The sequence below is a fragment of the Silene latifolia genome, chromosome 3, assembly GCF_048544455.1.
Source record: "Silene latifolia isolate original U9 population chromosome 3, ASM4854445v1, whole genome shotgun sequence".
Taxonomy (NCBI): Eukaryota; Viridiplantae; Streptophyta; class Magnoliopsida; order Caryophyllales; family Caryophyllaceae; genus Silene; species Silene latifolia.
In genome coordinates, this window is record NC_133528.1 from 4821973 (window position 1) to 4848517 (window position 26545).

General features: G+C 42.0%; 1 long non-coding RNA gene across 1 annotated transcript; it reads right to left on the minus strand.

Annotated features, from left to right (window-relative positions):
• Positions 1 to 867: 867 nt before the first annotated feature.
• LOC141645846 (uncharacterized) lies at positions 868 to 7203 on the minus strand. The gene is made up of 3 exons (XR_012545182.1): positions 6966 to 7203; positions 5491 to 5569; positions 868 to 953 (listed from the first exon to the last, which is right to left on the minus strand). It is a non-coding gene; the product is annotated as an uncharacterized LOC141645846 (long non-coding RNA).
• Positions 7204 to 26545: the final 19342 nt, after the last annotated feature.

The window sequence follows — 26545 nt, forward strand, 5'->3', positions numbered from 1 at the left end:
CAAGACCCACAACTTTTTTTAAAACAAAGTGAAGTGAGTACCCTAAGGACACCACCGAAGGGTTGGCTAGTACTTAAGCTGACCCCATACTATCAAAATTAGTACCTGAGGTCATGCCCCAACTTGGATATAAATCCACTAGTCAGGAACACAAAGGCTATCAAGCAGTGAACATATACTCGTCAGAGACTATAAAGACCTATCTATGATGAAGGCCGAAACACTCACCTAGGACCTAGTCCCACTAGTCCCACTTGAATACTTTAGCCCACACCACACAAGACAAGTAAGACACCCACTTAACCATAAGAGGCAAAGAGTCCAACTTACCAACATAAATGCTAACATTCTATCATGTGAAAGGCTATATAAATGTCTATTCAGCAGAACAATCCAACAATATCCTCAATATCAATAATAACCCAAATTCCAGCTAACCGTTAATCTCATAATTCATGAGAACAAGCTAAAATGGCAACAAGACAAGAAGACTGAAGTATAAGGCAACCAATTCATCCAACAATCAACATGTGAAATGAATTAACGTAAAACATCCAATAACCAATCTCACCTCAAAGACAAACCCTCGACCCGAGTCCCGCGACGGGTCATCGGTTAAATCGAGGCTGACTGGTTTAAACCTAGCTTGACCAAACTCGTTCGGTCAACTGCCCAAACTCGTAGTCTTGGCCTGCTTTGGCCCAAATTACAAATTTTATCGCAATATTATTCTCATGCTATTTCTAATTTCTATCATGTGAAAAACGAAAGTAACACATTATCAATCACCTAAACACTTAACAAACAACAGGCACCACATTTACTACTAATGTGACATTAACTCGTCGAGTAACTTGGAATAGTTACCTTAAGCTAGCAAAGAGACAAGCAATAACTTGAGAAAGCTTCTAAAACCCAAAATTACTCTTCCTCTTCAACCACATATGAGCCACCTAAAATAATTATGTGAAAGGACGATATTAACGAATTATCTTTATATAAAATATGAGACGGAAATTAATTTAAATCAAAACATGTAAATCATATTCATTAGCTACTGTCTTATGTTCATAAACCATTATGAACCTCCCTTTTGACAGGCATACCAAGAAAATTTTCACAACTTTTACGCCCTAGAAACAGTCCCATAAAGCACCATTTTATCCGTCCCAAAATCGAGCCCAAACCACTGTCACGGCTCCCAAAACCGAGGCAAAAACAGCCCACACGGCCTCCATTTCGATCGTCCCAAAACAATCTGAAAGTCGCACAAAACCGGTATCAAAACAGAGTTCAATCAATCCTAAACCAGTCCTAAACCGAGTCAAAACAGTCCCAAAAATGTCCCAAAGTACTTGCAAAGCGGACTCAAAAAATGATCCTAATTTATCGCACAATACCACAACTAAACAAGATCCCAAATAGCATCCCAAAACGATCTCTACATGTCAAGATCCACCGTCTCAAATATACCACTTACTAGCTAGCATCCCAAATGATCCCTAGAGGTCAATATACACCGTCTCAATCATCTCCACATATCAGGATACACCGTCTCAACTATACAACTGACTAATTAACATCCATAATGATCCCTATATATAATTATACACCGTCTCAACTATAAAACAGACTAACCAACTTTCAAAATACACATATTTAACAAGTAATACTTTGAGTAACCTATCATTATTACCTTTTTCCGATTGAACTAATCATTTATGACTAACAATTATTCTACCAGACCGTCTATTTAGTACATATAACCGTCTTATAATAAACAAAGCTAAAAAATATAAATTGGGTTTGTAAAAATACATAACGAAAATGAATTTTACTTACAACGGATTGACGATAACGACGAAAGGAGCGCTATGGAACAAAAATAGTTGAAAACGGATAAGGAACAAAAACCGACGTCGATCAACAGATCAAATTTGAAAAGGAAATAAGAATTCGCCAGAAGAAGAAACAAAAAGAACGAAGAAGAAGAAAAGTTGACGTGAGAAATTAGAAATGAGACAGCAGCCTGCTAGCCTGCTATTTATTATACGTACGTTTCTTCGTCGTTAAGAAACTTCGATCGTTATTAAAATCGTTTCGAGTTAAATTTAACCGATTTAAGTAAAAGTTTCTGTAATAAAACGGAATCAATAATAAATAAATTTAATGAGTGAAAATAAAATAAACTCAGCTAGTTAACGTAAATAATACAATATCAGCTTGAATCGGAATTATTAACGATTTTTACGAAACTAACGGATATTAATAAAAATTGCTATTTTAGTGAAATAAGCTCAAAATAGCTAATTGACTGTTTTGTTCCCAAAATCCATCTAGGGTTCACTTAAAACAACTTTCGTAAGGACTCGTAAAGAAACGGAAATTATTAAATAAATAAACTCGAACTAACTTTAAATAAACTTATTAATGATTATTAAAATTAACGATCGAATTATGATGAAATTAATTAATTAGCTAAGCATATATATATAAATCGTTAAATGATGTAATTAAATTCAAAATAGCAATTAATTAGAATTTTATCCAACTTAATAAAATACGGGGTGTTACAATCACCCCATCTTTTTAAAAAGTTTCGTCCTCGAAACTTGAAAGTAGAAATAGAAGGTTATGAAAATAAAACTGGAATTTTTGAAATTGGTAACCCAAAATATTAAAAGGTTGCAAATAGTAAGAATTAAAATTCTTTCAAAGTTTCAAATAAAATTTTCTGTCAGAACCAGATTCTCATCAAAGGAACGGAAGTGCTCTCGTTGCGCATTCAAGAACATCACATTCCAAATCCAAGATAAGGTTAAAGGCAAATCATTTGTATAAATCGAAAATCAAAATACTTTCAGAAACATTAATGAAAAGTTTTCAAATGTATAAGTCTCATTCATGGAACGAAATTGCTCTTGTCGTGCACACAAGAGCGCTAACTTTCCAAGTCAAAGACAAATTTAAAACCGAAAATCACTCGTCGACAAGAGTAGAACAAGTTATTAAACAGTTCTAATAACGAGTTCTAACATCCGATCAACGTTAAAATCAAAAGAAAAGGTAATTTACCCAAATTTTCTTTTGCAAAAAGCCAAAATAGAAATAAAGGTTTCACTTTTAAACCCAATTGGGGGTCAAATCCCTGAAAATGTAACATTAAACTTTGACAAAGAAGTCATAAATAGATCAAAGTTAACAGAAATTGGATAAAATTTAAAAAAAATCTCAGGTTTAGCAACTCAAAACTATGATAAAGAAGTCTATACTCAAAGAGCAATTAGAGAATTAAATCGAATTTTCATTTTCAAATCTTTAAAATAGGTTAGGTTTGCAGAAGTGACATAAACTTTTTTAAAAAAAAGAATCGAAACTGGTAGCTTGAAAGTTTAGAAGTTGTACCAAAAAGGAAAGTAACTTAGATAGCATAAAAACAAAGTATGTTAAGAGTGCTCAAACTTAACCAACAAAAGAGCTATAATGACTTTCATAGGGTAAAAATTGAAGTCAAAATTACAAGGATGTTAAAGATAGAGTTTCACAAGATACGAGTGTCAAACTTAAAGGAGGAGCAAGATGAAGTGAGGAAATGAGGTATGAACGGTAACGCTTATGATCAAGGAGAAAGGGAAATTAGCCAACAAGGGAACGCCAGACACTCTTATCTCAAACAACAACATCACTCAAAATGGTTCCGGAAACTTCCTAACAACAAAACTCATAACCACATCACTCCCAAGGGTTTCCTCAATCGCTTATGTTACCTCATCCTAATCTATTCCCTGAAACAAGGTACTCCACTATAAGTGTGATCTCATCGCTCCAAATCCTCAAACATCCAGAAACAACTTTCACAAGCCTAAGGTCAAGGCTTCCAACAAAGCTATATTCGTATCCAACTAGTGACAACTATGGGTTCCTTAAAAAAAATAAACCTTCAATCAAGAATCCCAATACCAAGCTCCAAACTCCAAGAGAAGGTTCCTCAAATATTCCACAAGGTTCTCATTTCAAAACAAGGTAGTAACATACCAACCCCAAAATCTGAAAAATCAATAGGATCTCAAGTTTCTCTATCCTTTTACTTATCAAGGATTCCCAAAAGCGGAACTACACCCAGCTACACTCAGCTACGACATCATCCCATCATCTCAAGTACTCAATGCGACCTCAAGGTCTATAAAACTATAGGGTTAACAAATTCTTCTCAATACTAAATCTCTCTCAACTCAAGAACTCTCAAGAGCCAACTAATAATCCCACATTAGCTTTTCTCATATGGTCATACCCATTATCAAACTCTCATGTCCAAAGTGATTATGGAAGCCAATCACAACTCGACTTACTTAGTCAAGGAACTAGGTATAAGAATCACTAAGTATGTCTCATCACCTTACCTAAGTCTTTCTAACATCACGACTTCTCAAAGCCAGGGTTAAGGATCAAACACAAACAATCTCCTCAAAAGTCGAATTTTCCAACCCAAGTCAACATTCCTCAAAAGAAAGAGTACTATCAAATGGCGTTAAGGGAGGATAAGCAAAGAACAAAAGACAAGTTAGGAGTCCAAGCGTAGCTTTTAAAGTAAAAGCGAAGGGAGTTTAGAAGGAGGATAAGCACCAAGAGATTAAGAATAAGGCGAGATACAAAAAGAAAGAGAAACATCTTCAAGGAAGTAAAAGCATTCTTCAAAGGTTGAACAAATCTTCAATCCTCAGCAATCGGCACTAAATCTTGATCTTCGTAAAATATAAGTGTCCTTTCAATGGAATGGAGATACTCTTGGCGATCACTCAAGAACATCAATATTCCAATTCAAAGACATAAAAATACATTTTTACACCAACAAATGATAAAACTAATTATCAGACGTCTCCAATAACAAGCTTTAACACTAATTGACGTTAAAACCAGTGAAAAACATTAAAATATTTTCAAAACCTTTAGTTCAAATTTTTTTTATAATAAGGGTAATAACTCCATTAGCTATAGATAAGCTCACGGTCATTGATCCAAGAACGCAATAATTATTAAATGACAATCAACAAACAGGTTAGTACCTAACAAAGAACAAACACAAAGAGACTACAACATAAGATCCTAAATCTACCCATCCTACCTGTCTCTCAAGTTTATTATTTTAAGGTCAAGTTATTTATAGTAGGGTGCACAAACGTGCGTCGGGAGCAAATATGCTCTGATACCAACTGTGACACCCTCACTTATCGCGGAAAAGTAAACACGTAATTTTACAGAAAAACTGACAGGATGTGTTTGTAATAGGTTCAATTGGGTAAAAACCTGTAATTTTTAAAACCTGAACCTGTTATAAAGATATCCAAATTGGAAGGTGTCAAACATACAAGGTCTAACTAGAAGTTTCATAACCATCGCTAAAGTCACGAATAGCAAATTATACAACCAAATGTAAAGAGGGAGACATATGTCCCTAAAATGTATGTGACATAAAAAGGGTTTAAGGGTCACCATAAAATAAAACCAGTCTAGGTCCCAAGGTTACTTTGCTCGCTAGCTCGTCCATGTACCCCATATATGCATCACCTACCTGTCATTCGCATTTTATACAAATACGAAAGCCACAAATCGGTGGGGAGTAACTCCGAGTTCTCCCGAACCCACGAAATGTCATAATTAATATAACATGTAAACATAAGAATATGAATATGAATCACACACTGCCTTAGCATATAGATGCTAGACAATCGTGCTTATCATGTGAACAACAATATAACAACACATAGTCCTAGCATGTGAATACTAGACCGACTCAAGCTACACTATCATGTGAGTCACATAACATCCAGGAATCCAAACTCTATCAACCATAGCCGGCTTGCATCTCACCTTCTATGATTCATAGAATCATCAAACAAGAAAGGGCAATATATCAAAGACAGGCATAAGTTCTTAGTCCCGTCAATAGTCACTTTGTAACTCGAGTCTATACCACGAGGTAGGGAAGGTAATCGAACCGGTATCTTGGCTCGTGTTACTATTAAGAAAACATGGCCAAGAGACAACACAACCCTAGCCTAAAATCACTGAGACCTAGACATGCGGATACACACCACCGCACCCAAGACCCACAACTTTTTTTAAAACAAAGTGAAGTGAGTACCCTAAGGACACCACCGAAGGGTTGGCTAGTACTTAAGCTGACCCCATACTATCAAAATTAGTACCTGAGGTCATGCCCCAACTTGGATATAAATCCACTAGTCAGGAACACAAAGGCTATCAAGCAGTGAACATATACTCGTCAGAGACTATAAAGACCTATCTATGATGAAGGCCGAAACACTCACCTAGGACCTAGTCCCAGCTAGTCCCAGCTTGAATACTTTAGCCCACACCACACAAGACAAGTAAGACACCCACTTAACCATAAGAGGCAAAGAGTCCAACTTACCAACATAAATGCTAACATTCTATCATGTGAAAGGCTATATAAATGTCTATTCAGCAGAACAATCCAACAATATCCTCAATATCAATAATAACCCAAATTCCAGCTAACCGTTAATCTCATAATTCATGAGAACAAGCTAAAATGGCAACAAGACAAGAAGACTGAAGTATAAGGCAACCAATTCATCCAACAATCAACATGTGAAATGAATTAACGTAAAACATCCAATAACCAATCTCACCTCAAAGACAAACCCTCGACCCGAGTCCCGCGACGGGTCATCGGTTAAATCGAGGCTGACTGGTTTAAACCTAGCTTGACCAAACTCGTTCGGTCAATGCCCACTCGAGTCTTGGCTCGCTTTGGCCCAAATTACAAATTTATCGCAATATTATTCTCATGCTATTTCTAATTTCTATCATGTGAAAAACGAAAGTAACACATTATCAATCACCTAAACACTTAACAAACAACAGGCACCACATTTACTACTAATGTGACATTAACTCGTCGAGTAACTCGGAATAGTAACCTTAAGCTAGCAAAGAGACAAGCAATAACTTGAGAAAGCTTCTAAAACCCAAAATTACTCTTCCTCTTCAACCACATATGAGCCACCTAAAATAATTATGTGAAAGGACGATATTAACGAATTATCTTTATATAAAATATGAGACGGAAATTAATTTAAATCAAAACATGTAAATCATATTCATTAGCTACTGTCTTATGTTCATAAACCATTATGAACCTCCCTTTTGACAGGCATACCAAGAAAATTTTCACAACTTTTACGCCCTAGAAACAGTCCCATAAAGCACCATTTTATCCGTCCCAAAACTGAGCCCAAACCAGCCTGTCACGGCTCCCAAAACCGAGGCCAAAACAGCCCACACGGCCTCCATTTCGATTGTCCCAAAACGATCTGAAAGCTGCACACAAAATGGTATCAAAACAGAGTTCAATCAATCCTAAACCAGTCCTAAACCGAGTCAAAACAGTCCCAAAAATGTCCCAAAGTACCTGCAAAGCGGACTCAAAAACAAATTCTAATTTCTCGCACAATACCACAACTAAACAAGATCCCAAATAGCATCCCAAAACGATCTCTACATGTCAAGATATCCACCGTCTCAAATATACCACTTACTAGCTAGCATCCCAAATGATCCCTAGAGGTCAGTATACACCGTCTCAATCATCTCCACATATCAGTATACACCGTCTCAACTATACAACTGACTAATTAACATCCATAATGATCCCTATATATAATTATACACCGTCTCAACTATAAAACAGACTAACCAGCTTTCAAAATACACATATTTAACAAGTAATACTGAGTAACCTATCATTATTACCTTTTTCCGATTGAACTAATCATTTATGACTAACAATTATTCTACCAGACCGTCTATTTAGTACATATAACCGTCTTATAATAAACAAAGCTAAAAAAATATAAATTGGGTTTGTAAAAATACATAACGAAAATGAATTTTACTTACAACGGATTGACGAGAACGATTTAAAGGAGCGCTATGGAACAAAAATAGTTGAAAACGGATAAGGAACGAAGTACCGACGTCGATCAACAGATCAAATTTGAAAAGGAAATAAGAATTCGCCAGAAGAAGAAACAAAAAGAACGAAGAAGAAGAAAAGTTGACAAAAAGAACGAAGAAGAAGAAAAGTTGACGTGAGAAATTAGAAATGAGACAGCAGCCTGCTAGCCTGCTATTTATTATACGTACGTTTCTTCGTCGTTAAGAAACTTCGATCGTTATTAAAATCGTTTCGAGTTAAATTTAACCGATTTAAGTAAAAGTTTCTGTAATAAAACGGAATCAATAATAAATAAATTTAATGAGTGAAAATAAAATAAACTCAGCTAGTTAACGTAAATAATACAATATCAGCTTGAATCGGAATTATTAACGATTTTTACGAAACTAACGGATATTAATAAAAATTGCTATTTTAGTGAAATAAGCTCAAAATAGCTAATTGGACGGTTTTGTTCCCAAAATCCATCTAGGGTTCACTTAAAACAACTTTCGTAAGGACTCGTAAAGAAACGGAAATTATTAAATAAATAAACTCGAACTAACTTTAAATAAACTTATTAATGATTATTAAAATTAACGTATCGAATTATGATGAAATTAATTAATTAGCTAAGCATATATATATAAATCGTTAAATGATGTAATTAAATTCAAAATAGCAATTAACAGAATTTTATCCAACTTAATAAAATACGGGGTGTTACAAGAGTCCACCTCCTCGTCAGCATGCAACTTACAAAGCTCAGGATAAGTGATATTGAGATCAGCCAATTCCTGATCAGGATTCCAAAAAGGCCTGACTTCAGCAGGCTCTTTCATAGCATCCACACGACCCTTGCCAAAGAAATACAATGCAAAGCATCTTTATACCGGCCCGAACCTCATCCCTCTCTACACCAACTCCTCATTTACCTTTAATCGCTCCCGCATAGCCTTTTTTCACCTTCAATTCTTCTGGGCAATATCAAACTTAGCCTCGAAGAGCTTTCAAGGCATCCCGAGCAGATTTCACTTAGCAGACTCCACCAAAGAACCGAGCCTTCCCCGCCTCATTATCCTCCTTCAACGAATGATTCTCGGCCTTGGACACCTCCAAATCGCTTTAAACTTGTCAAAGCATCTTTCTTCAAGATTTGTACCTCCCAATCCAAGGCATTTTTAGACCATGGATGATTCCGGTTGACAGCACTCCTCAAAGACATCATTAACATTCTAAAACAAAAGAAAATGCCCATCTAAGCCACAAAAAAAAAACACACACAAAAACCCACAACAAACAAATACAAAAAATATATACCTCCTGAAGCATGGTAACCAGGTTGGCAAAGCATAATCCCGGAACGATACATAGCGGCCAAAGCACGAGCGAAGCTTCCTCCGCTCGGTACTTGAAATAAGGATCATCAACCACAAAAGCCCGAGCCTGAATTTGATCCTTAGCAAACCTGGACCTCATCCATACGAGCCCCGACTCCCTTGACCTCATGAACTCCTCCCAAAGACTCATCCACTCTCTTCCTCTTCTCGGGACGATCACTTTCATCCACAATCTTTTCAGGCGACACCAACCGAGCCCCCGCACGATTCCGAATTTGAACAAAAGACTATCACTCCCCGTTGCCTCACTACTCTTTGACTTCTCCCCTGTAATTTGAGAAACCCCTGCCTTCACCAAAGACAGACCAAAACTAGCAATTACGCAGAAGCCCTGGTAGCTGCACGACGAGTTTCTAAATCAGCAATATAAGCATGAATCCAATACAGAAAAGAATGACAAAACAAGCAAAAGAACTTACTCCCCGACGAAGATGCCCCTGGAACCTTAGTGCTCTTCACGGGCTTATAAGTGCTCAACTTAGCCTTCTTAAAACGAGGCATAGCAGCTTGCCCCAGACAGGCAGGCCAAGCCCTCTCCTCTTCGTGCAACGCCATAAACGCTGCTATCCGGTCAGCCGACCCCTCAGCATTAGGATCATTCACCCAGTCATTTACTAAAAGAAAGCACGGGCAAAGTAAGTAAACTCTCCAAAAAATATTATTACCAAACCAAAAAATAATGCAGGAAAGAAAGATTACCTCCTTCAACAATTTGGGTAATTAAGATAGTCCAGTCGGGGGGGCAATTGAGTCACCTGATAAACATATAAGTTTGAGCCCACCTTTATCATCCCCTGAATCAAAATTGGTGATCGGGTGAGCCATCTTTGACCGACTCGAAAATTAAACCTCCCAAAGAGAATGACTCTTCAGGTGATAGACGTTCTTAAAATCATCCAGGGTAATAACCAACTTATGCTTAGAGCATAAATGCTCAATAGAATGGACAATCTTCCAAACCATTGGCATGAGTTGAAACGGAGGAACCCTAATAGCCCTAATCACCTCGGTCATAAAAGGAGAAAGGGGAAGTTGACCACCACCCCTGAAAGCCCACTCAAAAATACAGAACCAACCAGGGCTACTCCAATTAGCCCTGATAGGACCATTCTCAGGAATCCAAACTTCAGCCCCATGAGGAATGAGACCCCTGCCCTTTATATAATGCTCAAAAGCGGGTTTGAGTTGATTAGCCTCATGGAAAGAGACTCGCCAAAGCCTTATTAGGAGAATACTCAACCCCTTATAAGACATAGACGAATCTCGGAGGAGGAACAACCTCCACCACATCATCCTCGGGAATGACATCGGGGACCCCCTCAACCTCAACGAAACCATTTCAACTTCAACGGGAACTTTTTCAACCTCGGCGGGAGCTTTTGAAGTCTTTGTCTTTCTCCCGCCACCAGCCATATATTATTTTTTTCGGGAAATGAATTTTTTACAAAGAGAGAATTTTTAGAAAGAGAAAGAAGAAAATTAGAGATTGGAATGTGAAGACATACACGGAATAAGCAGGATATTTATAGCCGCAAAACTATAACGGCTAGGAAAGCAAGTGGTTAAGATCAATCATGACTCTCCTAGGGTTTTGTGAACCTACCCTATTTATGGTAAGTAACCGTTACAAGAAGTTGAATCAAACACAAATTCTGAATCCGATAGAAAGTCCCTGCACAAATCACTTTTCGGCCCAAATTTTTATCTCCTCATTCCTGGCCGGACCCAATAAAGGAATAAGAAGATAAGGGGCAATTGTTGGGCCCTAAATTATCCTGCTGATCGGTATAGCCCAGGTAACAGCCAAGGACAACTTCCAGGCAAAAGATATCTAAAATCAGGCATTACTTCAACACGGATAGGCACCAAGCGGGGAGTTGATAGAAGAAAGCGAAAGATAACCGGCGGCTGAAAAAGGAAAAGCACCAGGCTCTGCAGGCAACAAACAAAAGCAGTTTTATATATGTTCCCTACAAAAAAGGAAGACCAATTCCAGAAAGCAAAGATATAGGGAGCAGTCAAAGCAACGGCTAAGAAAGAAGCAACCATCTCCGGGTAAATAGGGCACACTCCCTATTTACCAGGAAAACCTAAACGGCACAAAGACAATTGGAAGCAACCACCTATAAATAGAAAGGAAGAGAAGACAAGAAGGATCATCTGGAAGACCATCACTTTTACTCATATTCTTTGTATTCTTAAGCAATATATTCGCCTGTCACGCCTGATATAACAATACTCTGTCAGGCTATCCAGAGTCATAGTAACAATCACTCCTGGCTTGGTGCCCGTGGTTTTTTCCCTTATTCCCAGGGTTTTTCCACGTATAAATCCGTGTGTCATTATTTATTAGTTTGTTTTACATTTAATTATACCAATCAGGCAAGTTATTCGAGTTAGATCACCCTACATATAAATCCCTGGCAGGACGCTCTAGATCAATAAAAATCCTGCCAAAACAGTAATGATTTACATTTTAGACTTTTTATCAATTTTGTTTATATAAATTTAAAATCAAATCACCGTAATTGTTATATGTAATTTTATAATACATTTATTAAACTCTAATTAATACTGTACCTGATATATTTAATGTTCAGCTGTAAGCCTGTAATCAATACTTGTATTTAATGTTTGGTTAACACGTGTCGCATTCACAACGTTTCAACCCAGTTTTATAAACATATACCAAGTAATATCCCGCACTTCGTACGACCTATTTTTATATTTTGGTTTTCAACTACTAAAACGTAATATTGTTTGGTGGATATAGTTCATACATAACTCTTACTTTTATAAAACTATCATTAAGCACCCTTAAGAAATTGTCAAACAAAAGATAGTACTCCGTATTACTCAATTGATGGGGCATATTCTGCACCCGCTGACCGAGTCAATTTATTGAGCAAGGTCAAGGATATCCACAACAAGTCAACGACCTAGACAGCCTAACCGACGCAGCCTGTCTAGGTCCCGGCTGAGACAACTAGCCAGCCGGGGCACATATCCGCGTACTCATATCCAAGACCCCTCGGCGGTGAGTCAACAGGGCCCACCGGCCTGCCATGGGTCCCTCGGCCGAGGGTAGATAAGTCTTTCCACCTGCTAAGCCACTTGGCCACTACGTGACAAAAGGTGAAAGTCTATAAATACTCCTCAACCCTCATTGAGGAAAGGATCCACAATTTAGCCTAAGAATCACTATTCATCTGGTAACGTCTTCCTTATCTCTCTACAACACATACTTAGCCAAGTAACATACAACTTAGTCCATTCGAGTTTACTGACTTGAGCGTCGGAGTGAGTACGCTTGGCACAAAGCCAAGCCCTCGGTTCGTTCATTGTTGCAGGAGAGACCGAGGAGAATAATCAAGGCAAGGAAGATCTAACCAAAGACGTCATCTTACAAGCGCGGGTGGTAAACAAACTTGCTCTGGAATTACACCCGGAACAATTGGCGCCGTCTGTGGGGAAAGATACTAGAAGCTAGTCACATTCATTCCCAAAAAAAAAAAAAAACAACAAAAATGTAACACCCCCATACTCCGAGTGCCTTACCAGGACCACTCAGGTATGAAGACATCACCATCTCGGTTGCCCGAGGTATGATAATCAAATAGACAAAACAGAAACAACATTTATTATAAGTAATTTAATGAATAAGTACAATCCTCGAAACCAAACTGAAGGTACAATACATTATTCCAAACTGTCTGTTCTCAACTGAAATATAAATAAATACTAAACTACAGCGGAAGACTCTATCGTCATGTCGTGGCCATCCCAGCTATCCCAGTACTCATCTCTATACCTGTTCAATATCTGCTCACCATCCCCGAATGGATCACCGCAGGTTTACAAAACAACACCGGGGTCAGTACTAATCACACAATCAATATAGATAACAACAATAAGACAAACAGACAGCTGAACTGCCACACACACACACGCACATCCAACCAACCGTCTCAATCACCGATCGTCCTTTGGACCCGCCCGCGATGGGGGACCGCAGCCGTTCCCACCTAAGCCCCGCTCATCGTACGAGCGATAACCCTGCTCATTAATGTGCACATCCCTTCTGTGGCGGGTTCCACAGAAGGCGAAACTAGGGCGTGAGATCACTCCCGCAAGTGACCCCACTCAGCCGAGAACGCATCTCGAGAGCCATCAACGAACACAACCACAATCACAATCACAATTACAATCATCATATCAATCAGCTAATTACAGCACATCACCAATATCCCATTATGGGACTAATACTGAGTAGGAAATCCTACCTGGAAAGCACAACACGCAGACGGTATCTACAAATTTGTCTCAAAACGCCTCTTCTATGAACTCTCCTCCTACCATACAACACATAGATACTACTATTCAATTACTATTCATAAAAACCCCCAATTCCTAAATTAGGGTTTCACTAATCTTAACAAAACATTATATAAATTACATTAAAAGCTTACCCTCGACGCAAGGAATCCAACGACACAAACTACGATGCAAACCGACCGTCTGAACTCCGGAAATTGTCAAGAACGCGATTAGGAAGAAGACAAGTTGCTTTCTCTCTTAAACAGGTTTTAGGTTTTGTAAAAAGTGATTTAGAACAAAGACGAATTGGTTTAAATACCTTAATCGCGTAATTAACAAAACCCGAGAAAACTCCCCGTAAAACAGGACACTCGATCGAGTACCCAAGGTACTCGATCGAGTACCCCCTTACTCGATCGAGTGCCCTGACTACTCGATCGAGTGCCCAACAGGTCAGAAACTATTTATCTTCGCAACTTGCCCTTACTCGACAGAGTAAGGGCTACTCGATAGAGTACCCCCAAGACATATAAATACGGAGTATTACAGTCTTCCCCCCTTAAAAAGAACTTCGTCCCCGAAGTTCAACCCATACATAAAAACAAACATGCTAACTCGATCAAGACACAACAACGTAACTAAGAACTCGAAACAAAACTCCAACCCAAACATGAACTCGTAACACCAACTCCACTAACTATTCCTACCTCCACAACATGGCTCACGATATCGTATCAACTCCACATATATATATCTCTCATGACACCAACTCCATACATAACCCACTACCATCCTCTAACGCTGCTAGCTCCATAATATCATCCACTATCAAATCCAAAATCAAGACACTCATAGACATCAAACGGGATGTTACATTCTACCACCCTTAAAAGGAACTTCGTCCTCGAAGTTTACTCACACTCATAATCTCATCATCCAACTGTCAACACTATCGAAGTATTCTCGCATTCCTAACATCAAACTACTACAAGTACGTCCGTGACCTTTTAACACTATCAACCACAACATATACAAATCCATATCTTATGCTACACCAACACTCTACTTTCAAATATACTACCATATGCACACCCATCAAAATCTCTTTTATCACATCCTACTCCTCTTAAGATAAATGTTACGTCCTCGTAACTCACTAATACTAAATACTAGATACATCTCATTACTCTCTTTACCACCACATGTGTAAGATAACCGTTTATAAACCAAACACTTACCATGCATATATCCAAGGCTCTCTTACTTAAACATTTCTCATAACTCCACTCATTTGGCATACCACCTAACCTATACCATAAAACTCGTAGCAAAATCACTATACTAACTCTCCATTGTTTCTGCAAAACAACATACCTCTCTATGTAAGACACTTATCTCCCCGAAGCATAACTCACGATCCACACTCGTTACGTGCACTCATTCCAGATCCTCAAGTTCTTTCCTTCATTACCGCAAAACTCATACATAACTTAATGTGACACTAATTCCCTCAACACCCTACACTCACTGTCCCAACAAAAGATTATGAACTACCGGCCGCTTTAAGATCATTACAACACATGTTCCACGAATCATTTCCCATTACCATGTCTACTAAAGCCTTATCTAGAACAAGATCAAAATTACTGTAACAACCTCTCACAACCGTGTCCCATCAATAGAACATCACTATACCGTGACAACAACGAAAACATATTCAACTCTATTTCATATCATACTCTACCTCATTCTTAACTTAACCTGGTAAAGAAAACATCAATAAGCAAGACAACTGTCTACATGTTCAACCAAAACTCACAAAGAACAACAGCAAACAAAACAACAATCTATGTATAACTGGTATGCACTTTCGAAAACTCGTATCATAATCATCCCGCCTACTCCACCACAACCGGTGACGGCATCACAACACCGCCACCAACAGCCACACCGTAGTGCGAAAATACCCGCATCACAATACTAAATATCGTGCCCGGATCACCACCCGAGGCACCACAACCACATCGATAGACATCGCAACTACATACAATTCCATAAATACTGACTCGGAAATAACCTTTCGGACAAGAAAACTTACTCAAATCCACTTTACTCAATCACAACGCAACATATTATATGAATAAACAGATAAGCATCTCATGAACATCATCTCTACCATTTCACGGAATACACATGTGTTATTAATACACATAAAATTATAACTAGCCATGTCGAATTAATCAAATTATTACCTTTTTGGATATCATTCAATTAAATTACCGTGTCCAACATATATATTACAGAACATTCATAAAACAACCTTATAATTATCACACCATACCACTTCTTGTGAGGTCAGAACCTCACACAAACATTTACACATATCATAGACCCGTAATCACAACCAACTAGTCAATCCTGACCACGTAAGTTACCACTCGATAAAGGTTACCTGTCGCCCGAGTTTAACTCATATGCCCCTCATAATACATTTTCCCGTTCGCATAACCATCACTTCATGCCAAGTATAACCATACCATTAATATTCAATCACTAGCGCTCGCCTTCTATAACCACATCTTATACTTCCTTACAAACATTCATATCAATCCGGCCTTTACAAAATCAACCTCTCTAGGACTGTTGTCTTTCTTATCTATCATCACCCTTAACCACTAGTGACAACACCACAATACCACCACTGCTCGTATATCAAACCTCTTACACTCATATCAAAATAACACGGTTTTTCTCCTATCTTTGGTTAACATCCCAAATAACGAACATCAAACCCATCAACAAAATTACCTCAACATTATTCCCAATACTATCTTATTTGTATTGTCATCCAACTCTCCACCAAATATCTCATATCGTGCCAATACTCCACCAACTTCTTACTCCCTTAATTCCTCGAGACTCATTATCAATCAAGTTGTCCTGAAACTCCTATATAACCTTTAGCTAACATCCTCGTGACACTATCACACATTTCAATGATTCTTTACCTTTATATCACATAACTCCGGTGAATATTTTCCTCAGCTTACTTTTATCCTTCTTTTCTCTTTACACTCAATAATACCAATTAATAGTTCGACTCTTTATTCCCTCTAGCTAACTCTTTAGAAATCCAGTTACCCCTTCGTTGCTCCAAAACTCAAATTCCATTATTTTCTACCGACATCATCTCACTCTTTCTTACCATGGATCTTCTCTTATTATGCTATCGCTCACACTTGCCACTAATCTATCCATAAAATCAACGTTCACTGTTTAAACAATTGTATCTCTTTTGTACCTCTTTAGAAATCAGAATTCATTTAATACCGTTAATTGCCCAAGGAAATCCCACAGCTGTTTCATCTCTTAATAAACCAATTCTCCCAAACTCACTCACTGTGTATAAATCTACCTCGCGACATGTCTCCATAAAGTTCACTGTTTATCACTCTTCTCAACCCCCTTCAAAACGAACTTTCACTACATATAATCTTGACTCACACGATTCCTAACCATCTCTCTCCATAATTCTTTACACATCTCAAGCTGCCACTATCCACATCCTTACTTCCAATCTTTTTATTCTCACGTTCCTTAGACTCACATCATCCTTTGCCCATTTTCACTTACTTTTACATCACTCAATTTCGCGAATAATTCACTCACCACGCCTCACAAAAACTTGCACCATGCGTCAATCAGCTCATCAACATTCTTTTTCTTTTTCCACTTCTCAGCACAACCACATATAGTTCATCTCCTCCCACCAAACTCATACTCACTAAGAGGTGCCACTCACCACCCCATAGGATTGGGTAACTTACGAATCAAGACCAACTTACATGTAAAACAATGCATAAAGAAGCAAAATAACCACTTTGAATTAAACATAATATGCAACGAAGTCAAAAGATAAGCATATGACCCAAAACAGGGGCCACTAGATCGAGTACGAGCCACTCGATCGAGTAAGGGACTTACTCGATCGAGTAGGTCAAGATCAGAAGCACGTAAAACAAATCACCAGGGCTACTCGATCGAGGCGAGGTACTCGATCGAGTGCCCCCTTACTCGATCGAGTACCAAGGATACTCGATCGAGTACCCTAATTCTCAGACTGTCCAGTTTTCAGTAAAACAGTCATAACTCACTCATTACTTGGTCAATTTGGGCGTGTGACCTATCGTTAGAATCGTAAAAGGACAAGCTATCATCTCCAATTGGAATCACATCAAAATTATTTATGCATCTCAAGTTATAACAGTTTAAAGACAACCTCTTTATAAACGAAAAACACAACTATTGATTTTTACTTCCCAAACGACTTAAACAACAACCAAGCAAACAAAACCAGTCCAAAACTCATAAAACCAGTATTCGTAATCATATGTTACTATTTTCAAAAATCAAGCAACAACATTCATCATGCACATAGGTTATTTAACTTGTCAATCACGATTTACCCACATAAACATGCTCCACCCACGAATTTCATATTCTTATGCAATTACTTACTTAATCTCTTCCAACTAATTCATCAATTACAGCTACACACTTCTTACAACATATACCCATGAACAATTGTGGACAAGTACATAAACTTATCATACAACTCTATGCAGACAAAATATACGTATACAACACAACATTTCTATTCACATGTTATTATTATGTCACATTATGAATCATCCATCATGTTTCTCATTCCAACCACAGTTCTATATATCTCATCAACAAGTTTCCTCATATCACCATTTTCTTTCACATGCTCAACTTTCTACTTCAACATCCAACAATTAACACATTCCATCACATTCATAAACCAGTTAACCAAACACACATACGACTCGACAAACACTTTCCCATGTGACCGGTTCAAAGTTGTAGGGCGACCCCTTGCGACTTTAGGACGTCTCCCAAGCCTTTGCACTAGCTCCTACAACTTTTACCCCGGGTTCATTTTAATTGACTCCCTATGTTCATTAAGTTCATTGGTTACAGGTTTCAGGATCGTCGCTCTGATACCATTTGTAACACCCCCCATACTCCGAGTGCCTTACCAGGACCACTCAGGTATGAAGACATCACCATCTCGGTTGCCCGAGGTATGATAATCAAATAGACAAAACAGAAACAACATTTATTATAAGTAATTTAATGAATAAGTACAATCCTCGAAACCAAATCAAGGTACAATACATTATTCCAAAGTCTGCATTCTCAATGAAATATAAATAAATACTAAACTACGAGCGGAAGACTCTATCGTCATGTCGTGGCCATCCCGGCTATCCCAGTACTCATCTCTATACTGTTCAATATCTCGCTCACCATCCCCGAATGGATCACCGCAGTTTACAAAACAACACCGGGTCGTACTAATCACACAATCAATATAGATAACAACAATAAGACAAACAGACAATTGAACCGCCACACACACACACGCACATCCAACCAACCGTCTCAATCACCGATCGTCCACTTTGGACCAGCCCACGCGATGGGGGACCGCAGCCGTTCCCACCTAAGCCCCGCTCATCGTACGAGCGATAACCCCGCTCATTAATGTGCACATCCCTTCTGTGGCGGGTTCCACAGAAGGCGAAACTAGGGCGTGAGATCACTCCCGCAAGTGACCCCACTCAACCGAGAACGCATCTCGAGAGCCATCAACGAACACAACCACAATCACAATCACAATTACAATCATCATATCAATCGCCTAATTACAAGACATCACCAATATCCCATTATGGGACTAATGCGAGTAGGAAATCCTACCCGGAAAGCACAACACGCAGACGGTATCTACTGTTTGTCTCAAAACGCCTCTTCTATGAACTCTCCTCCTACCATACAACACATAGATACTACTATTCAATTACTATTCATAAAAACCCCCAATTCCTAAATTAGGGTTTCACTAATCTTAACAAAACATTATATAAATTACATTAAAAGCTTACCCTCGACGCAAGGAATCCAACGACACAAACTACGATGCAAACCGACCGTCTGAACTCCGGAAATTGTCAAGAACGCGATTAGGAAGAAGACAAGTTGCTTTCTCTCTTAAACAGGTTTTAGGTTTTGTAAAAAGTGATTTAGAACAAAGACGAATTGGTTTAAATACCTTAATCGCGTAATTAACAAAACCCGAGAAAACTCCCCCGTAAAACCGGACACTCGATCGAGTACCCAAGGTACTCGATCGAGTACCCTCCTACTCGATCGAGTGCCCTGACTACTCGATCGAGTGCCCAACAGGTCAGAAACTATTTATCTTCGCAACTTGCCCTTACTCGACAGAGTAAGGGCTACTCGATAGAGTACCCCCAAGACATATAAATACGGAGTATTACAAAAAACCCACCCAAAAAGCTAAGAAGATGTCGGAACCACCAGAGAAGATGTTGGTGGAAAACAAATTCTACCAAGACGACACATTCCACAACTCAGAAGTCGAGCAGTCCCCCGCCGGCCGTATCACCGATACGACGAACGGGACGCCAAAGGAGCGAGATACGCCGCTGCCCGTCGACCATGTCACCATCATGGGACATGTGGTTGATGCAGCAAAGCTGAAGCTACTCCTGGACATAATTGGTAGTACGCCGGCTCACACTGTCACGCCGACAAGAGCGGCTGAACCCGTCCAGGAGACCAGGGCCCAGAATGTGACTCCAAGAGACTTGAACGGAGCACTGGAAGAAGCTGGCCCTGCCAAGACGCCGGGGGAGCCCAGAGCGCTAGTGGTAGACCTTAGTCCTTCCCGCACTCGCGGGAGGACGGCGTCGCCGCAGCGCCGACGAGGCATTCCCCAGAAGAGTGAAAGAAGTCCGACTTATCTAAGTCGGAGAAGAAGCCCGACTTACCAGAGTCGGGGAAGAAACCCGACTCACCAGAGTCGGGGAAGAAGCCCTTCCCGCCACGGGGAGAGGAGCCGGACTAGGGGGGCGAGGAGTCGATCGCCGCGTGTCGTTCGACACGCGGTCAGACAGCCCCTCAGCGCCTACGTCCTGGATACCCCGGTGCCGACTAAGCTGAAGCTGCCACCCATAGCATACAATGGGGAAGGCGACCCAACCGACCACGTTGAGGCTTACGAGTCTCACATGTCGGTATGGGAGCAACCCGACGAGGTTTGGTGCCGAGTCTTCCCAACGACGCTGCATGGGATGGCGCAGAGTTGGTACAAGGGGCTACCCGACGGGTCGGTATACTGTTACGCCGACCTAAAGGACACTTTCCTGGCCCAGTATTCTTGCAACAAAAGGAGGGCCGTCGAGACATCGGACCTCCTGACTATCAAGCAAGAGGGAGGTGAGTCTCTCCGAAGTTATGTGAAGAGGTTCGACGCCAAGGTTCAGCAGGTTCGTGAGCTGAACAGTGAACTGGCGGCTTTCGCACTGATGAAAGGCCTCCCAAGAGGGTGCTTAAAGAATGAGCTCATCAAATGCGAGGGCCTGAACCTAGAGTCCGCCAGGAAAATGGCCGACCAGGCCATAAGGGTGGAAGACTACCACGAAATCTGGGTAAGCCCCAGCGAGGCTGGACACTCAGAAAGAAGAAGCCGCGGGGAGGACAACCCGGACGAAAGACGCCGTGACAATAGCAAATCATGGTCTGACAGAGCTGCCAGGAAACAGAGCTCGGCAGGCGCCGGGGGGAGTTCGGAAACGTACTACCAGAAGCGGTACGATGATCACACCCCCCTGGTCGTGTCTACAGCTGAGGTCTTCGCCCTGAGCAAGAACGAGGGTCAGAAGTGGGAAAGGCCTCCCAGGCCGAGGAGTGACGGTGACACGAGCCAGTACTGTGAGTACCATGGCCACACCGGCCACTTAACCGACAATTGTCGGCATCTGAAGAATGCCATCGAAGAGCTGATCCGGAAGGGGAGCCTCGACAAATATATCGCTGAAGGCCAAAATACCGATGCCGGCGGCTCAAATAAGAAATCCGTCTTTCAACGGATAGGAGTAATCCACGTTGTCATCAGGGGCAACGAGAACGGTGGGTCCGCTCATGGGCACAAACGGCACCTGAACGAGCTGTATCAGGCCATCAACTTTGTGCCCAAAACAGCGGCCTCCGCTTCCAACATCCCCGACATGACTATTGGGAGAAAGGACTACGAGGGAGTCATAGCCCCTCACAGCGACCCACTCCTAGTCCACTTGGATATAGGCAACCACCTTGTGAAGAGGTGCCTGATTGACACAAGCGCCTACACGAACATTATGTTCAAAGAGTGTTTCCTGGGACTCGGCCTGAAGATTGAAGACTTGAGCCCCTGCACCAACCCGCTGTACAGTTTTTCCGGGGCCGGTCTGATACCCCTGGGGTCAATCAGACTGCCGGTAATGTTCGGTGAAGGGAGGGCGACTAAAAATGTCCCGTCTGAGTTCGTGGTTATTGACGGCTCGTCCGCCTACAACGTTCTGATTGGTCGAGTCACTTTGAGCGAGGCCGACGCAGTTATGTCCATCCGGGCCCTGACACTGATGTATGTCTCGGACCGGGGGGAAGTGCATAAGCTCGTCTCAAAGGACGAGAAAGACGAGGTGGTCAACGTCCAGATATCTGCCAGAGGGCGCAACATGCAAACCCTCAAAGCGGCAAAGAAGACAGAGAAGGGGAAGAACCCATCCTTGCGACAGGAGGGTGATCCGGCGAACACCAACAAAGTCAACATGGTCGAGGGAGCCGAGACCGAGGAAGTAGAAATTGACCCGGGGCGCACCGTAACTATCGGTGTCAACCTGGAGCCAGAATTTAGGGCTGCTCTCCTTGACCTGCTAAGGAAAAACAAAGACGTCTTCGCTTACTCAGCAGCCGAGATGCCAGGCGTGAGCCGGGAGGTAATTGTTCACAAGCTGAACGTACTCTCCACCGCTCGCCCTGTCAAGCAGAGGATGAGGCCCTTCTCGGCCGAGAAGGATGAAGCCATCAAAGCCGAGGTAGATAAATTACTAGCGGCGGGCTTTATCATGCCGTGTACCTATCCTGAGTGGTTGGCTAATGTCGTAACGGTGAAGAAATCATCGGGGGCGTGGAGGATGTGTGTAGACTTTACCAATTTTAACAAAGCGTGCCCCAAAGATTGCTATCCCTTGCCTCGAATAGATAGTTTGATCGACGCCACGGCAGGCTACACTATGCTGAGCCTGCTGGACGCCTTCTCAGGATATCATCAGGTATTCATGGCCGAGGAAGACATGCCCAAATGCGCTTTTATCACCGGGTGCGGCACATACATGTATAAAATGATGCCGTTCGGTTTGAAGAACGCCGGCGCAACTTACACAAGGCTGGTGGACAAAGTGTTCCACAATAAAAAAGGGCGAAACATGGAGGCTTACGTCGACGATGCTATTGTGAAAAGCAAGTCTGACAGCGAGCACTTAGCCGATTTACACGAGACATTTTGTTCACTAAGGAAATACAAGATGAAGCTTAACCCAATGAAGTGCAACTTCGGTGTCCGGGCCGGCAAGTTCCTCGGCGTGCTCGTCAGCGCCAGAGGAATCGACGCCAATCCAGAGAAAGTCCAAGCAATCCTGGACCTGCCGGAGCCGAGGAATCGCAAAGAGGTTATGATACTGACCGGAAGGATGGCGGCTCTAGCCCGTTTCATCTCTCGGTCAGCCGACAAGAGTACCCCTTTCTTCAAGGTGTTGAAAGGAAATAAAGATTTCAGCTGGGGGGAGGAGCAGAGCACAGCCTTCGAGCAACTGAAAGCCCATCTTCAAACTCTCCCAACCCTGCCCAGGCCGATACTGGGGGAGACGCTGTACCTGTACATAGCAGTTACCTCGGCCACGGTCAGTGCCGTAATCGTCAGAGAAGAGGACAAGCAGCAGCACCCAATCTACTTTATCAGCCATACGTTGTTACCTGCCGAGAGAAATTACCCGCTAATTGAAAAAGCAGCCTTTGCTGTCGTTGTCGCCGCAAGGAAACTGAAACCCTACTTCGACGCACATCCAGTGACGGTCTTAACCGACCAACCATTGGAGAAAGCATTGGAAAAATTTGAGCAATCCGGCAGGCTCATCAAATGGGCAGTAGAGCTATCCGGCTTCGGCATTCAGTAAAAGCCGAGGCCCTCGATAAAGGGGCAGGCACTTGCGGATTTCCTGGCCGAGTGCACATACCGAGAAGAGCAGCACCCCGGAGTGTGGGAAGTATACACCGACGGTTCCTCTACGACGAACAGCTCAGGAGCCGGCATCCTTATCGTCAGCCCAAACGGGGACGAGTTTGAGTACGCCTTGAAATTTACCTTCTCGGCCTCAAACAACGAATCTGAGTACGAGGCAGTGATAACCGGAGTCGAGCTAGCCAGGGCCGCCGGGGCAGAGCACATCATTTTAAAGACAGATTCACTTTTAGTGGCGAACCAAATCAGAGGAGAGTACGAGACTCGGGACGACGGGATGGCAAGATACCTGGAAAGGGTAAAGGCCGACACTTCGAAATTGAAATCTTTTCAGATACAATGCATCCCCAGGTCGGAGAACAACCGAGCCGACGCTCTCTCAAAACTTGCCAGCTCAACCGTCAAGAATGTCAGACGAACCGTGCTGGTGGACATCAGGAACGCCAAAAGCATTACTGAAATCATCGGCACGGTGGGCGACATAGAGGCCGAAACGATGTGGATGACTCCGATAATGAAGTACAAATTGGCAAATGAATTACCGGAGGACCGCAGTCTGTCGCAGAAAATAAAAAGGATCGCAGCAAGATACTTGGTGTTTGAGGGAGAATTGTACAGGAGGTCCGTGACGAGGCCACTCTTGAAATGTGTCGGCCCAGCCGACGCAGAGCTAATACTGACAGAAATCCACGAGGGCATCTGCGGCCACCACATGGGGGCAAGAACACTAGCCCACAAAGCTCTCCGAGCCGGCTACTTCTGGCCCACCATGCTTGCGGACTCCAGAGCCAAAACCAAAAAGTGCAACAACTGCCAGATGCATGCTCCGGTAATACATGCGCCATCCCGAGACCTGCAGCCGGTACTTAGCCCTCTTCCTTTTGCACAGTGGGGGATGGATCTCCTAGGACCATTTCCAACGGCATCCGGCGGAAGAAAGTTCTTGATTGTCGCCGTCGACTACTTCACCAAATGGGTTGAGGCTGTAGCGGTACCAGCAAAGACCACGGCGGCCGTAAGAAAAGTTATCTGGGAAAATGTCATAACTCGTTTTGGGTTACCCCAAGTCATGGTATTCGACCACGGTCGAGAGTTTTGGAGTGATACAATAATGAGCTGGCTGGAGGAACTTGGTATCAAATTTGCATACTCCTCTGTCTGCCACCCACAGAGCAACGGACAGGCGGAGGCAGCCAACAAAACAATCCTCAACGGTTTGAAAAAGACAGTTGAAGACCTAAAAGGAAGATGGGCCGACGAACTACCCGGCGTCCTGTGGTCCCTCCGAACCACGGAGAAAGAAGCAACAGGGTATAGCCCGTTCCACTTAGTCTACGGGTCCGAAGCAGTCCTGCCCATTGAAGCAACAGTGCCGACATTCAGAACAGCCACCTTTAACCCGGTTGAAAATGAGGAAGGCCTAAGAACCTCCCTAGACCTGGTCGAAGAAAGCCGAGATACAGCACGCCTCAACACGGCAGTATACCAAAACCGAATGAGAAGAGCCTACAACCGGAGAGTCCACAAAAGGGACTTAAAAGTAGGGGATCTAGTCCTAAGAAAGTCGGCCGCCACCAACAAAGGGAACATTCATGGTAAATTGACGGCCAACTGGGAGGGTCCCTACAAAGTGGTGGAAGAAATGAGGCCGGGTACATACCGGCTGACAGACATGGAAGGTGTGCCTTTGATGAGCCATTGGAACACTGACAATCTCAGAAAATACTTTGTATAGCGGCGGAGGTGTCCAGAACAACTGTGGGCACCCCGACGCGCGTTTATATCTAATAAAGAACCTTCCAAGTTTTCCGTCAAAGTGTTCACCCCAAGAAGCAGACAGGGCCAAAAGCCTCGCTCACCTCAACCAAAGCCGAGAGTGACGGGGGAACGAGTCCACATCTCCACATGTCTACACAGCAGACAGAGCCAAAACCTCGATCACCTCGGCTAATTAAGACCGAGAGTGACGGGGGAACGAGCCAATATGCTAACATATGCGCAACGGCAGTCGAAACGTAAACTCCGTCGCCCCGGCAAATTAAGACCGGGAAGAGACGAGTGAAACACGACTTGCCCTCGGCAAATTAAGACCGAACTTAGGAACGTATAAGTACAGTTGAAACGCAATTCTAGCCGCCTCGGCAAATTAAGACCAAAGGCTTGGCAGAGGAAGCGATCAATATGTCTACAGATACGAACGCTGTCGCGCCGTAACCCCTAGCCACCTCGGCAAATTAAGACCGAAAGTCCGGCAGGGGACACAACGGTCGATACGCTAACATGTCAGCATGTTCCAAAGACGTTAAAACACAAAGCGAAGAATGGTGATCAGAGCCCCGGCCAAAGCCGAAGGCCAATGAGCAAACTTTATTAAAAATCATTGCAGGGAAGGAGAATACAGACGACGGCCGTCCCCCGTGGGGATAAGCCAAAAACTCTACCTACCAAGGTTTTACAAAAACCAAAAACAGAAAAAAAAAAAAAAAAAAAAAAAGAGAAAAGCAAAAGGTTACGGACTTATGATTTGGAGTGCCAAAAAATGGCAGGGAGAAGAGGCTTAATAATTGGCCCCCGAATAGCTAAAGCTATCCGAGATGCCGGGCGAATCTGGCGACGACCGTCCGTCTCCCTATGCCCGTTGCTGCCCGCCGTCGGCATCGTCAGCAACATCATCTC